This window comes from Acomys russatus, chromosome X, assembly GCF_903995435.1.
Source record: "Acomys russatus chromosome X, mAcoRus1.1, whole genome shotgun sequence".
NCBI lineage: Eukaryota > Metazoa > Chordata > Mammalia > Rodentia > Muridae > Acomys > Acomys russatus.
Window position 1 is genome coordinate 20,346,792 of NC_067169.1, and position 15,550 is coordinate 20,362,341.

General features: G+C 40.7%; 1 pseudogene; it reads left to right on the top strand.

Annotated features, from left to right (window-relative positions):
- Positions 1 to 639: 639 nt before the first annotated feature.
- LOC127184759 (high mobility group protein B3-like) lies at positions 640 to 7,040 on the top strand (annotated as a pseudogene).
- Positions 7,041 to 15,550: the final 8,510 nt, after the last annotated feature.

A 15,550-nucleotide genomic window follows, 5' to 3' on the forward strand; every position in this document is an offset into this window, starting at 1 on the left:
AAAGGAGATCAAGGGGATACAAATTAGAAAGAAGTCAAATTATCCTTATTTACAGGTGACATGATAATGTACATAAGTGACCCAAAAAATTCCCCTAGGAAACTCCTACAGCTAATGAACACTTTCAATGAATTGTCTGGATACAAAAAAATAACTCACAAAAATCAGTAGCCCTCCTGTGTACAAAGGACAAATGGGCTGAGAAAGAAATCAGAGAAACAACACCCTGCACAAATAGCCTCTAATAATATAAAATATCTTGGGGTAACTCTACTCAAGCAAATGAAAGATCTGTATGTCAAGAGCTTCAGGTCCTTAAAGAAATTGAAGAAGATATCAGAAGACAGAAAGATCTCCCATAATCACTGATCATTAGGATTAACATAGTAAAAATGACCACCCTACCAAGGGCAATCTACAGAGTCCATGCAATTCCCATCAAAATTCAGACAGAATTCCTCAGAGATCTTGAAAGGACAATTTTCAGCTTCATATGAAAAAAAAAAACAGTGTATGTATGTGTATACACACACACACACACACACACACATATACAATCCTGAATAAGAGAAGAACTGCTGGTGGTCTCATCATCCATGATTTCAAGTTGTACTACCATGTTATAGTAATAAAAACAGCATGATGAGACTAGCAAGCAAGACAGTCAGGATGGCTAAAGGTGACCCCAAGAAACCAAAGGGAAGGATGTCTGCTTACGCCTTCTTTGTGCACACATGCAGCGAAGAATAGAAGAAGAAAAACCCAAGGGGCCCAGTCATTTTTTTTTTTTTGTAATTTTCCATGAAGTGCTCTCTGAGAGGTGGAAGATGATGTCCAGCAAAAAGAAATCGAAGTTTGATGAAATGACAAAGGCAGACAAAGTTCGCTATCATTGGAAAATGAAAGATTATGGACCAGTTAAAAGAGGCAAGATGAAAAAGGACACTAATGCCCTCAAATGCTTCCATCTGGATTTTTCTTACTCTGCTCTGACTTCTGCCCCAAGATGAAACCCACAAACCCTGGCGCCTCCATTGGAGAGGAGGCCAAAAAGCTGGGGAAAATATGGAATACCTTAAGTGATGGCGAAAAGGCAGCAACGCTGAAGGAGAAGCATGAGAAGGATGAGAAGGAAGTTTGATGGCACCAGGGAGGAGGAGGAGGAAGAGGAGGAGGAGGAGGAGGAATAATAAAACCTCCATCTCCTTTCGAATACCTTAGAGTAGGAAGGCGCTGTGATTGACACATCTCTTATTTGATCTGTACCCATTGCCCTTGTTAAGTTTAATTATAAATTTTGAACATGATAATATGAAGTGGCTACGGGTGACCAGAGCGCCCTGAAACTGTATCAAAGTTTTGTATAGCTCCAAACATTTTTAAAATGATAAGGTACTCCCATGTCATCCTCACTCTGTGCACTTTGCTGTTGGTGTGACAAACCGTGTGAAGATGTTTCTGGCATTTTGTTTTCAACTTGTAGGCAGTGTTAACTATATGGCTATTGGCTAGAAGTCCTGAGTTGTCGGCTGTACATATCTATAGTTTGTGAAGAGAAGAAAACAACCCAGACAGATTCTTGATGTTTCTTGTTTGGCATGGAGACTGTGAGGGGAAGAAGTTTTTTGGAGGGGTCTGCAGCTCAGGACATGCACTGTGAGGATGGACCTGTTGACACTGCGGTGGGCATCCATTTAGGTTCAGATTGTCTTATTTGTTTGTTCGTTTTTATATTCTCCTGGCATTCTTAGTTGTGGGAAAGGGGATGGGATCATCTGGCATGAGAAGTGTTTGGATTTTTGTCTTTAGTTAAATGCAGTAGATTTTAAAGTGTTTTTAAAGAAACTGTAGAAAGAACTGCTACATCCATGAAAGTTCAATAATTCTCTGTACCTAAAGGACATTTGCAGCATTCTGTTATTTTTTGCATGTTAGAATGCTGAGATGTTTTCAAAGTTAAATAAACAGTATTATATTTTTAAGAAAAACAGCATGATATTGTCAAAAACAAACAAACAACAACAACAACAAAAAAAAAAAACCAAAAACCAAAAAACAAAAACCAGACATGTTGATCAATGGAATTGAATTGAAGATCCAGATGTAAATCTACAGACCTATGGACATATGATTTTTTATAAAAAGGCCAGAACTGCACACTGTGGAAAAAAAGAAAGAAAACATCTTCAACAAATGGTGCTGGTTAATCTGTATGGCTGCCTGTAGAAAAATATAAATAGATCTCTACTTATCATCCTGCACAAAACTCAACTCCAAAAGGATCAAAGCCTTCAATATAAAACCAGATGCACAGAACCTGATAGAAGAGAACCTTTAACTCCTTGGCACAGGAAAAGAATTTCTGAACAAAACACCATTAGCACAGGTACTAAAAATCAACAATAAATGAGACCTAATGAAACTGAGAAGATTCTTCATGGCAAATGACACTGTCATTCAGACTAAACAGCAGCCTGCGGGAAAAGATTTTTACCAAATACACGTCTGACAGGGGGTTAATATTCAAAATATATAAAGAACTCAAGACACTAGATATCAAGAAAACAAATAGCCCAACTAAAGTGAGGTACAGATGCAAACAGAATTCTCAATAGAGGCAACTCAGGTGGCTGAGAAAAGAAGAAATGTTCAACATCCTTAGCTCTCAGGGAAATGCAAATGAAAGCTACTTTGAGATTTCATCTCACCCATGAGATTGTTTAAGACAGGGAAATGAGAACATGACAGCTCATGCTGGTGAATATGAGGAGTAAGAGAAACACTCATACACTGCTGATGGGAGTGGGAACCTGTACAGTCACTATGTTAATCAACGGGGCAGTTTCTCAGGAAGATGGGAATTGATCTACCTCAAGATCCAGCTATCTCATTTTTGGGCATATACCCAAAGGATTCTTCTTCATCCCACCACAAGGACACTTGCTCAAACATGTTCATTGCTTCTCTCTTTATAACAGCCAGAAACTGGCAACAATTTAGATGTTCCTCAACAGATGAATGGATAAAGAAAATGTAGCACATTTATACAGTGGAGTATTACTCATCCACTGGGAAAAAAATGACATCATGAAATTTGCAGGCAAATAGATAGAGCTAGAAAATTTTTCCTGAGTGATGTACCATACTCTCAGAAAGACAAATATGATATGTATTTGCTTATGTGTGAATATTAGCTGTGAAGCAAATGATAATCAAGCTACAATGCATAGGACTACAGAAGGTATAAGATAAGGAACTAGAGGGAACAGATAGAAATCAATAAGAAAGGGAAATAGATAGCTATGGGTGGAGTAGATTCTGGAAAGGGAAGTTCACATGGGAAGGTGGATTTGTGAGGGAGTTGTAGAAGGGAATGCAAGGAGAGTCATCTAAAATTAAGAGCTATTTGAGGGGTAGTATAGAATCCTAATAGGGTAGAAACTCCCTAAAACATAGACATATATGAAGGAGCTCTAAATGAAATCCTCAAACAATGATGTGAGAGACAAAGGCCCAACTAGCCATCTATTGTCATGAAATGACGCTTCCAGTACCAGGTTTAGGTTACACCTAATTGTTTTGTTGGCTAAAGGGGCTGATTGGGAATCCCTTAAAAAACCCAGGGTTTGCCAGGACTATAGGCTCCTGTCTGCAAACTGACAGCAAAGCCCATTGCGGAAGACAACACCTACACAACTCATTGAACATGGAGAGGTTTCATGGGTCCAGGTCATTTGTGAGTTGTCAAGTTAACTTTTCTGTCTGGGGTTTTTCTAAAATCTCTCTAGGCCGTAATCATGATCTCTGATTTAGTAACAGATTAAATGTTTACAAATCATTACTAATCCACTCTGGGAGATAAGGCAGGGAGATATGGTGAGTTCAGTGCCCACCTGGGTCATGTAGTTTGACACAGGTTTGGACTGTATAGCGAATATGTCTATCTGTGTATTTATCTAGTTATCTATCCATCCATCCATCCATCCATTCATCTATGATTTGGATGTGCTGTGTCCCATATAGATTCATGTATTTGAACACTTAGTCTCTGACCTGTGTCATTGTTTTGAGACATTACAGACCTTTGGGAGGTGTGGCTCAGCTGGAAGAAGTGGTTTATAGCAAGCCACCATTTCTGATTTCCTCTGTGTTTCCTTGTTTATTCAGATCTAAGAACGCAACCTGCAATATATTTCTGCTGTCACTTGCTGAAATGTTTTCCATGCCATGATGAACTGTATCTTCAAACCATTCTCCCTTAAGTGTCTCCTGATTACATATTTAATTAGAGCTATGAGATGAGTACAAATAAGGAAAAATTGGTACCCAGGGGTAGGGTCATGGCTGTGGCTACCTCACATGTCCCATAGGCTTTTAGAATGGGTTTGGAAGGGGAATTTACAAGAGTGTGGACCTCTGGGCCAGTGAGACTCCAGAGTACCATAATCAGATCTTAACAGTCCATTCTGGTAAAAACCCAGAAGATTACATTGAAAATGAAAGTGAGGGTAGTAAAGGCTTGGCTCACAAGGTTTTGGAAGGAACAATGGCTCAATCAGGAACTAGGTCAGAGGCCATTCATGATCTATTCTGGTAAATGCAATAAAGTTGCATTCTGTCTATGTCTTGAGAGTTTAAGTGAGTGTGAATTAAAAAGAAACAAATATCATTGCCAGGCATAGTGGCACACGCCTTTAATCCCAGCACTCGGGAGGCAGAGGCAGATGGATTGCTGTGAGTTTGAGGCCAGCCTGGTCTACAGAGTGAGTCCAGGCCAGCCAAGGCTACACTGAGAAACCCTGTCTTGAAAAACCGAAATAGATAAATATCATTAGTGGTGGAAATTTCCAGAGAGCACAATATTCAGGCTATTGATTACTCTACTGACTCCAGGTTATAATGAAAAGGAAGAGAAGAAGAGCTCTATAACATGAAAAAAATGTAGCTTTCTGCTTTTTGAGTGTGAACTTGATAGTGTGGATAGCCAGACATAAGCAGTAGGACAAGAAGGGGTTAAAACTCAGAACGCTAGGAGAATGTAACATTTTATAACTGTCTGGTGATACTATGGCTGTTTAGGTAAAGATGTCTATTGGAGATTAATATTTTGTAGCTATTCTGTGGCCCTGTTATTTAACTCACATTTAATTCTAGTTTGTGTGTGTGTGTGTGTGTGTGTGTGTGTGTGTGTGTGTGTGTGTGTGTGTGTCACAGATGCCATGAATGTGCAGATGCCCTCAGATGTCAGGACAGGAAATTGGATCCCCTGGAGCTGGAGTTATACGTGGTTGTAAGCCACCTGATGTAAGTTCAGGGAACAGAACTTGAGTCTTGTGGGAGAATAGCAAACACTTTCAAGCACTGAGCTATCTCTCCAGACTGACCTTATCAAATTTAAAATACGGGTGTGTGCTTAACTGCACAGGGCCTGTCTTGTGCCAGTATGACAAGTAGGAATGTTTATTCAAGTGGTTTACACAAGAGTGTATTGTCCCTCCTTTCATGACTTTTTCATTTTTGCTTGTTTTTTGTTTGTTTGGTTGGTTGGTTGGTTTTGTTTTGTTTTATGTATTGATTGAGCTCTTTCCTGGAATAATGCAAGCCCTGAGAAGCCAGATTTCATCATAATATCTTGGTGCTCTGACTCAGATGAACATTCGTCAGGAGCAAGATAAAACAAAGTGGACTCCCTTTCTGCTGAGAGCATCATTATTCTCAGCCCCTGCCCCGCGCCACTCTCCTGACCAGCACCAAGGCACTGAAAGCCCTTTGAACTCCTTTCTGAACACAGTGGCCTTTCATCTATTTAATTTTGACAACTTTAGACCTTCAATTTTTTTTTTTAAAAAATGGGATACTAATCCACTACATGGCCTATGAAATGGAGGTGACATGTCACACACAGGTAGGGGCATGGAAAGGTCATCTGCACGAAGTCCTTGGGCATAATTGCAGCACCCCAACATCTAAGGAAAGGAAAGGTTTCCACAGGGGACACCTATGGAGAACCTCCTTTTAGGTAGCTTTGAATGAATTCAGAGATGCATGTTTCTCAGGGCATATCTTCTGTTTCAGATGGGGAATCATATGTCAGTGACAGCAGAATGCCCTTTGGATCGCATCCTGAGGAATTGGAATATATTTGTTCTGCAAACCCTAGTAACAAAGAAGCTAATATTTTTCTATATGACAGGTTTTCTGTAATATGAGATAAGTAATGGGGAAAAAATAGCCAGAACTTGACATGTTCTACCATAATACCTTTTTTCTGATGTGAAAAGACATGGCGTGAAGTGCTATATGTACAGGCTTTCTCTTATATAAAAAATGCTTAAATGTGTTCTAAGTAGACTTGTGTCAGCTGTTACGTCTCTGTCCTCTATACAGATGGCTGTTCCAGACCCAGGACCCTTTAAATACCCCAAACAGTGCCACCTTTTTCTCTTGCAACAGGTGACAAATGCAAAACACTGCCACACTGTGAATCAGATGATTTTTTCAATGATAGATAACCTAAAAGAGATAGAACAGAATTTAGGAAGCTTTGTGGATGACTCTGGCTGATACACCAAGTCCCTACAACACCTATGATCTGACATGAGATGGTCTCACGATAACAATGGGCAAAATTTAACAGAAACTAGCAGGTATAGTGTGACTGAGGCAGCCCATCATTTTTCAGACTGTGTGCATGTTATAAGTGACTATTAGTGTCTGGCATGGAGTGCTTGATGTGATCATTCCAGACCCCAGCTTAAAATATAATGATGACCATTGGGCATGGTGGTACACACCTTTAATCCCAGCACTCAGGAGGCAGAGGCAGGCAGATCGCTGTGAGTTCGAGGCCAGCCTGGTCTACAGAGGGAGTCCAAGACAGCCAGGGCTACACAGAGAGACCCTGTCTCGAAAAACCAATATATATATTTGATGAGACAGAGTTGAAAGTGGGTATCATATAGCTAACCAGCTATATGAGGGCCTTAGGGCTAATAGCATCAAAACTCTCATCAACACCAAGCTGGCTACATAGCCCTTAATTAAATATGCCTTTATGACCTTTATGATCTCCATAATTTGAGGAGAAAAATTATTCCTATTTCATCATACAACTGGGAAATTGTTATAAAAATAAACAATGCAGGCAGGTTTTTCCATTAACAACTTCCTCCAAGTGGCTGTCTCAGGTTCATTTTTGTTTTTGTTAGCTTGTTTTTTGTTTGTTTGTTTGTTTTGTTTTGTTTGGTTTGGTTTTGTTAATGATAGAGATAAGGAGGAAGTTCAAAAAGTGGTTTGGTTTTGTTGTTGTTGTTGTTTGTTTGTTTTTGTTTGTTTTTTTTAATGATAAAGATAAGGAGGAAGCTCGAAAAGTTCTACGACATGTAAAGCATAAAAGGAAGACTGACAGCGCCAACTCCTGGCAGCCTAATACAGCCCAAGGGCCCCATGAGATATTTAAGTTGGACACGCTTTACATGCCTGTTGCCAGTGTACAAAACCTAGCCTTGAGAAACAGGAGTGCTTAACCTCCAATAAGTCTCCAAAAACAGCATGCCTTACTTGTGGGAAGCCAGGTCTTTGGGGGAGGGGTTACCTGTCTCATGGGCTAAAAGAAGAACCAACAAAAATCTGTTTTTGTCATGGCTCTTGAATGAAGTGGTCCAAGGCCTCAGGCACTCCCCCAACTGACACACGTATGAGGCTGAGCATAAAGTCATCACAGAAGTGACTGACAGGTGCAGGAACCTCCTGCGGTGTGTTGGCTCACAACCATCTGTGGTGGGAACTGATGCCCTCTTCTAGCCTGCAGGCAGAACACTGTATACATAATAAGTCTTTAAAAAGTAATAATAATATGTAAATGAACTTTCATTTTACTCCGTTGTTTCCACTTGGATAGATATCTACTTTCTCATTTCTTTCACCTGAATGCTCATTGTCTTGTCTGTTCCTTGGGGGAAAACCCCTCCTAACTGAAATGGGAGCACAAGTAATTTTCTAGCCTGCTTCTAAAAGCATGTATCATCTAACTTCTAGAACAAAGAGACCCAAGGGTGAATCTCAACCCCTCATAACCTGCCAGGCATCAGTCTTCATGTCTTGAACCCAGGTGTCCCTTGAAGGGAAATAACTGACACCTCTGGTATAATAAAGCACAAGGATCAAGTGTTTCCCTCACAAAGAAAAATGGTATTTCCCAAAGGAAGAACTAGGGTTGATCAAAGACCACTTATTCAAAAATTTTCACTCATAGACTCCTAGTTCCTTGTAATTTCCCAAGTAATACCCCAATATTGGCAGTCAAAAATAAGAATAGGAAATGCAGATATGTGCAGAACTTTGGGGCTGAATTCCAGTCCCACTTTGCTTTTGAGTGGAAAGAAAACTAGCAATTGAACTGGATAATTTGATCTAAAGGGTTTCGGAATAGTCCCCATATGTTTGGGCATTTTCTGACTTGAAGAAAGCACCTCTGAAGAAAGGGAGACTCCTACAGCGTGCAGATCACCTCCTTGTATGCTATGCAGCATGCTAATAAGATCTTAAAATTATTGAATAACAAAGTATATCAATTTTTCAAAAGATAACTCAGTTAATAAAATAAAATGCCACTTACTTAGGACTTGAACTAACCCTTTGGAGACAATCATTCCAGAAACGGCTTCCCTTCTTCCCTCAGATGCTCAGATGCAATTAAGAATATTCTTAGGCCTTACTAGATGCCAATGGGTATGGATTCTGGAGTATGAGAACATTTCTGGGCCTATATATGAAGCCCATAAGGGACTAAAAGATACTTGGCCCTTATTTTGGGAAGGAAAATAATAGCATTCTGCAGCCAAAATTTGTGTTATTCAAGCCTCAGGCCTTGAGACTTAAATAAAACTTTAATTTATATATTTCTGAAAGGAAAGGCATTTGGTTTTGTGTACCATAACCCAGACCTTGGATATTTATCAGAGAAAACTGACCCATCTGCTTGTGGCCAGCCAAAATGCCTTGGGGCCATAGCAGCAGTAGGATTAGTAACAGAGGTTTTCTTTGTTGTGGTTTAATTTTTTTCTTAAGTCTTTTTAGGCCACCCCTTACACATATTACACATGAGATTTTATATATGTGCTTCATCAGATCACTACTCTTTTGTAAATGAATGGTCCTTTCCACTTAACTGATCGCTATATTGTAAGATAACAGACTTTCCTATTAGAAAATCTACAGCAGGGCTAGAGAGATGGCTCGGAGGTTAAGAGCACTGGCTTCTCTTCCAGAGGTCCTGAGTTCAATGCCAAGCAACAACATGATGGCTCATAACCATCCATAATGAGATTGGTGCCCTCTTCTGGCCTGTGGGTGTACATGCAGGCAGACATGGTGTACATATCGTTTTTTTTTTTTTTTAAATCTGTAGGAGTCTATTTGGAGATGTTCATTGCTGAAGTCTTCTGCTTCTGTCTAGGGAACAGCCTGACTTTCTCCACTTCTCTCTGCCCATTAGGGGATGCAATGACTAGAAAGTAAGGATGCAGTGGTTGTAGCTATATTTATTAATGTCTTAGAGATGTGAGGCCAGCTCTGCCTTTATATTTCTTCCTGTTTCTTTTTCACTCCTTCTAACCCATCTGAGTTGAGAAGGAAATGGGTGCAGAGCCCTGACCTGGATCCAGGGCATGTGATCTCAGTCTAGATCACTGCTGATTGCACGACCACCGTGAATGAATGTCTAAGTCTAATGTCATTTGCGCAGTGTGTGGGTGATGGTAGGACTGCCACGAATATCTGCATAATCTCTTCTATTGCTGATATCTCAAGAACCTCACAACATCTGAGATAATTTCCTCCTTATTAAAGGTGACGAATTAGATGTTAATGTATTCCAGATTGTATACCATGAATGGAAAATGGTAAAGTTTATAATGTAAAAAAATTTACTTAAATCAAAGATATTTTCCACAAAGATAACAAACAGATTGGGTAGATCCTTCACTTAGTGACTTTTACAGAGAGTACAGCATCTCTGCTATTACTGTGTCATCTTTAGGTTTGAATAATTCAAGCTATAGAAGGAAAGATGTGCTTTCTGTATTAAAAAGTAGTAGGTTTCAAGCTAGACAAAAAGAGAAGCTATGTTCCTCAGAGCAGACTTGTGTTCTAGAAAGTTCAAAGGAATGTTCATCTGCCAGTGAACCGTGGATGGATAATACAAACCAGAAACTCAGCATAAATGTGCTGTACATGAAACGAAAGTTGAAAAATGGAAGCCTGAGCAATATGGATATATTTTTTATAAATAAGAGGTTCATACAGATGTGAAAAGACAGCTACTATAAAAAAAAAATACTATCAAAAGAGCATGTGATTCAAGCACAAGAGTTGGCTCATCCTCTTTTCCCAGACTTCCAAAAAGATAATTTCAAGGAGTCCTTTACTTTTGAATTAAACTTCCATATACTTCTATATCAATCTCAGCAAGAACAGGCCTTTAAAGAGTTTCTCCCAAACTATAACAAGCCTAAGTGCCCAGAGATGTTATTACAGCTGATAAGAAGATAGTACTGGTTGAAGATTTATTGAACAGTTTTATTGAGAGTCTTGGAGTTAACATGAAGTTCTAAAGAAGTTCTAACGGTGTTGCTGGAGAGATTAATCAGAGGCCGCTTTTTCCAAAGGAAATTCTAGAAGAGTATTCTATTTTAAACATCACTTTCAACCATGTGGGGACAGTAATTATGAAGGCATTTTTTAATTAAATAGTGACTATAGAAGCTACTAAGAACAAAGGAAGAATCCTTATTGATGATAAAACTTCTCTGGAGTTGCTGTGTCTAGCATGTATTGGCGATATCAGAAGTGAAATAAATGGCCCCCACTTTTCTTCTTCAAAAGAAGAAAGTTTATTTCTCACCCCTCAAAATGCCATTTAGGTCAAATTCTTTACTATAAATAGCAAAGAAAGAACCTGATTGAAAACTTTAAAATCAAGATATTCAAGGTACAACAGTGAGTTCCAGGTCAGCTGGGCCTACATAGTGAGTCTCAAAAGTAATAAACCAAAACACAATCCTAATTAATTAATCTCAAGTAAATGTGAAATTTTAAAAAAAATCCTTGGTTGTATGCTTATTTAAACAACTCCCTAAATGACCAGAGTTTTGGTTTTAAGGGCATATTCCATCATACCAAGCTACTCTTAAAATTATTTTTCAATAAAAACAGGAAAGGGGAGATTGCTTATTGTGCTTTTTCACGGGACCTGGAGTTCCGTTTCCAGCATCCTTGGAGCTGAGGTCAGCAAGGGACTAGTACTATCAGCAGCAGGCTGGCCTTTGTCCCTGCTGAAGTCACTTAGCTGCTGTGGTAGTGAAAGGTGCTCAAAAGCTCCAAGCTCTGAGTCTGCCTTGTAAAAATGCAGCGGGGAGCTCCTTGGGTTGAAAATAAAGCCTAGAGTTTTAGACCCCAGCTATTTTTTTTTTTTTTTTACATTGACAGCTAAAGTCAAGGTGATATTCTGGTACTCTGGTGGGTTTCTTGAGAATCGTCATTGAAAGCTTTACTGGCAGTCAAGGATGCAGGGTGCTCTCAGCCTCTATATCCATTGAGGATTCCATTGCAGGGAAGCCAGTGGCAGCAATGGTGCTGGTGAGAGGTCAGGATGCCACCTTTCAGTGTAACATATGCCTGGACACAACCAAATGTTTTTTAACAAAATCTCAGTTATTCGATTTTACCAGTAAAGATTCGGGAGCCAGATGCTGGAGTGAAAGCCTGCTAGCTCAGAGAGGCAGAGAAAGCACACAGCTGACCTTCCTCAGCCAATGTCCATCAAAAGGATGCCCCTTCCCCATGCCTTCTCAAATAACCCTCACACTGAATGTCCCTCCCTTCTACTTTCTCTTATTCTGGATAGTTTTTCTCTCTGTTCACTCCCTGTCTACTGGTTGCTTGCTCTGCCTCTTGACCTATGGTTGACTTTATGGTTTTTCCAGCAAACAACACAATCTCTGGGTTCACAGTGTGATCAAGTATCCTGCAACGATTCTCAGCCTACGTGGCTGCATCTTCTGTAGGTTGAATCTTCTGTAGGTTGAATCTACAGCCATGACTGGAGACCAGACCTAACAGAGATGAGTTTGAAAACTCAACATCAGGCAGGGTAGGGGCAGCATGGGGCAGTATGAGGCAGAAGGACTCCAGAGAGAAAATCCCTCCTAGTTCTCAAGGCCAGAGGCCAGAGATGGCAAATAGAGCACTGGGGAGGGAGGTTGAATTTTGCATTTGGAGATAGTGGTTACCAGATGTCTTTCAGAATTGGAGAATTTCTATTCGGGATATTGGCCACAGCATTTAACATAAATGATGGACAGCTTCCTCCAACTATCCCTGAGATACCTTCTAGGTAGATGAGCAGTTCTGCTCACATCTTTTCCTGCTTATAACCCTGCTGATCATGTTCTTGTTCCTAACTGCTGTTAGGTCTCATGAAATTCATTTTCCTGAAGCCTGGCATTTGCACAAAAGCTAGAATTTTGGAGTTGTTTCTTACAAAAAAAAGGAACCATTCTTCCTGTCTCTGACAAAAAGTGACATATGGCTTTTCCATTAACCTATGCCTGTGGTGCCTGTTAGCATATCAAGGTCTATGCTAGCCTCTAGGCCCCCTCACTCCCTGCTCACAAGAACCTGTTACAGAGTCATCCAACCCTAAACCTCTTCAGCCCCTGAGCTTCACTTTCTTCCCCCAGATCCTCTTCTCTTTATAACTAAGCCATTTTGGCTACATATCCTCTTGGTCTCTTGTTGCTCTTTGTTTCCATGTCTTCTCTTTGCTCTCTTTCCCTTCTTTTCCTCTCTTACTCCCCCACCCCCTCATGGCCCAGTTCAGTCTGCTGGCCATGTTTAGTCTGGACCCTTTCAGATGTCTCTAGCTGTATTCTTCCTCATATCTGCAACAAACCTTCTCTTCAACCATATCTTGGAGCAAACACGTCCTCTTATTTTCATTCAGTTGCCTAATACAGGGTTCTCGTTTGCATCTACAACAGAATCTCTGGACTGGTAATATGCCACCCCAGTTCCTGGTATTTGACTTGCTGGCTAATCGGGACACCTGGAATCAGGGATTAAAAACACATCAAGGAGTCTTGCTTCTGTATTAGAGCTTTAAAAATCAAAATCAGTTGATGAGGACCTTCCCAGTGCTGCCACCGCTGTAAATACCTGTCTGTAACCTCAGGCATGGGTGTGGAATCCCCTCTCATTGCTGGTACTGAGCAATTCTGTTCCAGCACTCCACATGGGAAGAGATGGGAAGAATGGGACTGTGTCTTTCGCCTGAATCTTATAGTACAAAAATGAAAGGGTGAACCAAACGGTATTTACAGAAACTTTCATCTGTTTAAATATCCCTCAGTTGGTGGCCTCCACTTCTCATGCAAAGGAATCCCCTTCCATATTCCAGTGCTTTCTGCCTCCCCCTCAGCAAACACACACACACAAAAGTTACCGTTCTGGGAAGATTGTAAATATGGCAGCAGAAGCTGAAGTTGCTACCAATGTTTCTTTTATTATTATTATTATGTTTCATTCGTAGCATATACATTTATATTATTACACACGAGTAAACTACATACAGGAAGAAAAACAACAAGACAATGCTTCACCACACAACAAGGACATTTGCTTGACTATGTTCCTAGCAGCCTTGTTTGTAATAGCCAGAATCTGGAAGCAACCCAGATGTTCCTCCACTGAAGAATGGATAAAGAAACTGTGGTCCATTTACACAATGGAATACTACTCAACTACCAATGATTCTTAATGCCTTGGCCATAGAAAGCAGCTTGAAGGGCCTCCTGGTTTCCTGGCATCAACAGGCTCAGATTTCCCATCAACTCTTTCCTCAAAAGTACGTACATCTGTTCCTCCACAGGGAAACCAACCTAGACTCCTGCTGAAGCTAGATGACTGCTCTGCCTCAGAGCTCTTATGTGGAAACAACAGGATAAGTAGCCCTTCCCCTAGCCTGTAGAAGCTGGAGTCATCCTCTCAGATCTTGCCCAAAGAACCCGGAGGCTTTTTCTCAGATAGGCTCAGCTTCATGCTGAACACTACTGTCCTCAGAAACCAAGTTGTCCCTTTTAAAGGGGCTCAGACTTGGAGAGATCTGTCTGCAATCCTAATGCTGGTATGGTGCCAAGAACCGCCCTGTTCAGGGAGCTCACTAGGCATGTGGGCTGTCTAGGAGGTGCTCTGGTGTTTACAAGGTCTTATACCACGATGTACCCCAAAACTGCTTCCAGCCTCTGACATGCTGTCAGGAGCCATTGATTTGGGAAAGTCCAGGAGGCATGAGGGATCTCTGGAGGAGGAGAACAAAGGAGAAAAAGAAAGGAGAACAAAGGAGAAAAGGAAGGAGAACAGAGGAGAAAATGAAGGAGAACAAAGGAGAAAATGAAGGAGAACAAAGGAGAAAATGAAGGAGAACAGAGGAGAAAAGATTGAGCAGCTTAACTTCAGTTGAGTTTAAGACGCCTGACTTCATCCACCTTTTCTCCTGGTCCTCTTCTCTTGAATGTATGTGTGTGAGTGGTTGATTTTCTATCTCTCTCTTTTACTTCTTATTTCTCTATAGATTAGCAAATAAGTTAGCAGACTCAGAGGCATCAGCCTTCTACAGCTAATAAGCCTAAGTTTACACCAACTTATTGGAGATCTCCGCAAAGAGGCCTATCTACAGATCAAAGAGCCTCCTTTTACTACCCCCGGACAGTTTCTAGCCAGAAGCCGCTTTAACAGCCTCAGCCATAGGAAAAAAGGTGGCCAGTTTAAGTTCTCCTCAGCCGTAGTACAGCCAGTCCCTAGAGAAGAAACCTTGGGCTCTTTTTCCCCTTTCCTTCCTTTTTCTTCTTTCAATTCTGATCAGTTGCCTGAGCCATCATCTCTAGTCACCCAAGAGATAAAGTAAACTAGAAGGGCATCCACATCCAATACCACAGAAACTACCCTGGACCCTCTCCAGAGCACCAGCCGGGCATTAACAGTATGGCTTCATGGATTTCTCTGAAAATTCCTTCTATGTATGCTAAACCAGTGGAAGTGTGTGGCTCCTGAGCAAGCAACCCCTGATGACGTGTTAAAGAAAGGACGACAGATAAGGTAAAGTGTGGTCTTCCTTCTTCTTCCCAAACACTAATTTCTTCTTGAACTTCACAAGATGCTTCTTCAAAACATGACTGGGGGCCTGTAGTACCAGGGAGAATACTAATTCATCAGGTGAGGCAGTTCTTGCCTTGCTATGAGGCTTCATCTTCCTGGAGACCTCAAGGGGCAGCAAGCGACCTTCTCCTGGACCCCTTGGCCCACTTCACCACACCCTCTGCTCCAGCAATAGCAAGAAACTTTGAGAAATCCTTACCTGGTACTTTGTTTTCCAAATATGGCTCTATATAATTTATGGATCCTCCTTGAGGATGATGAGAGAAACCATCACCATGTATAAAGTGTGTCTGAATGTTATGTTAAATATCAGAAAGTGTTAAGGAATAAAACATGA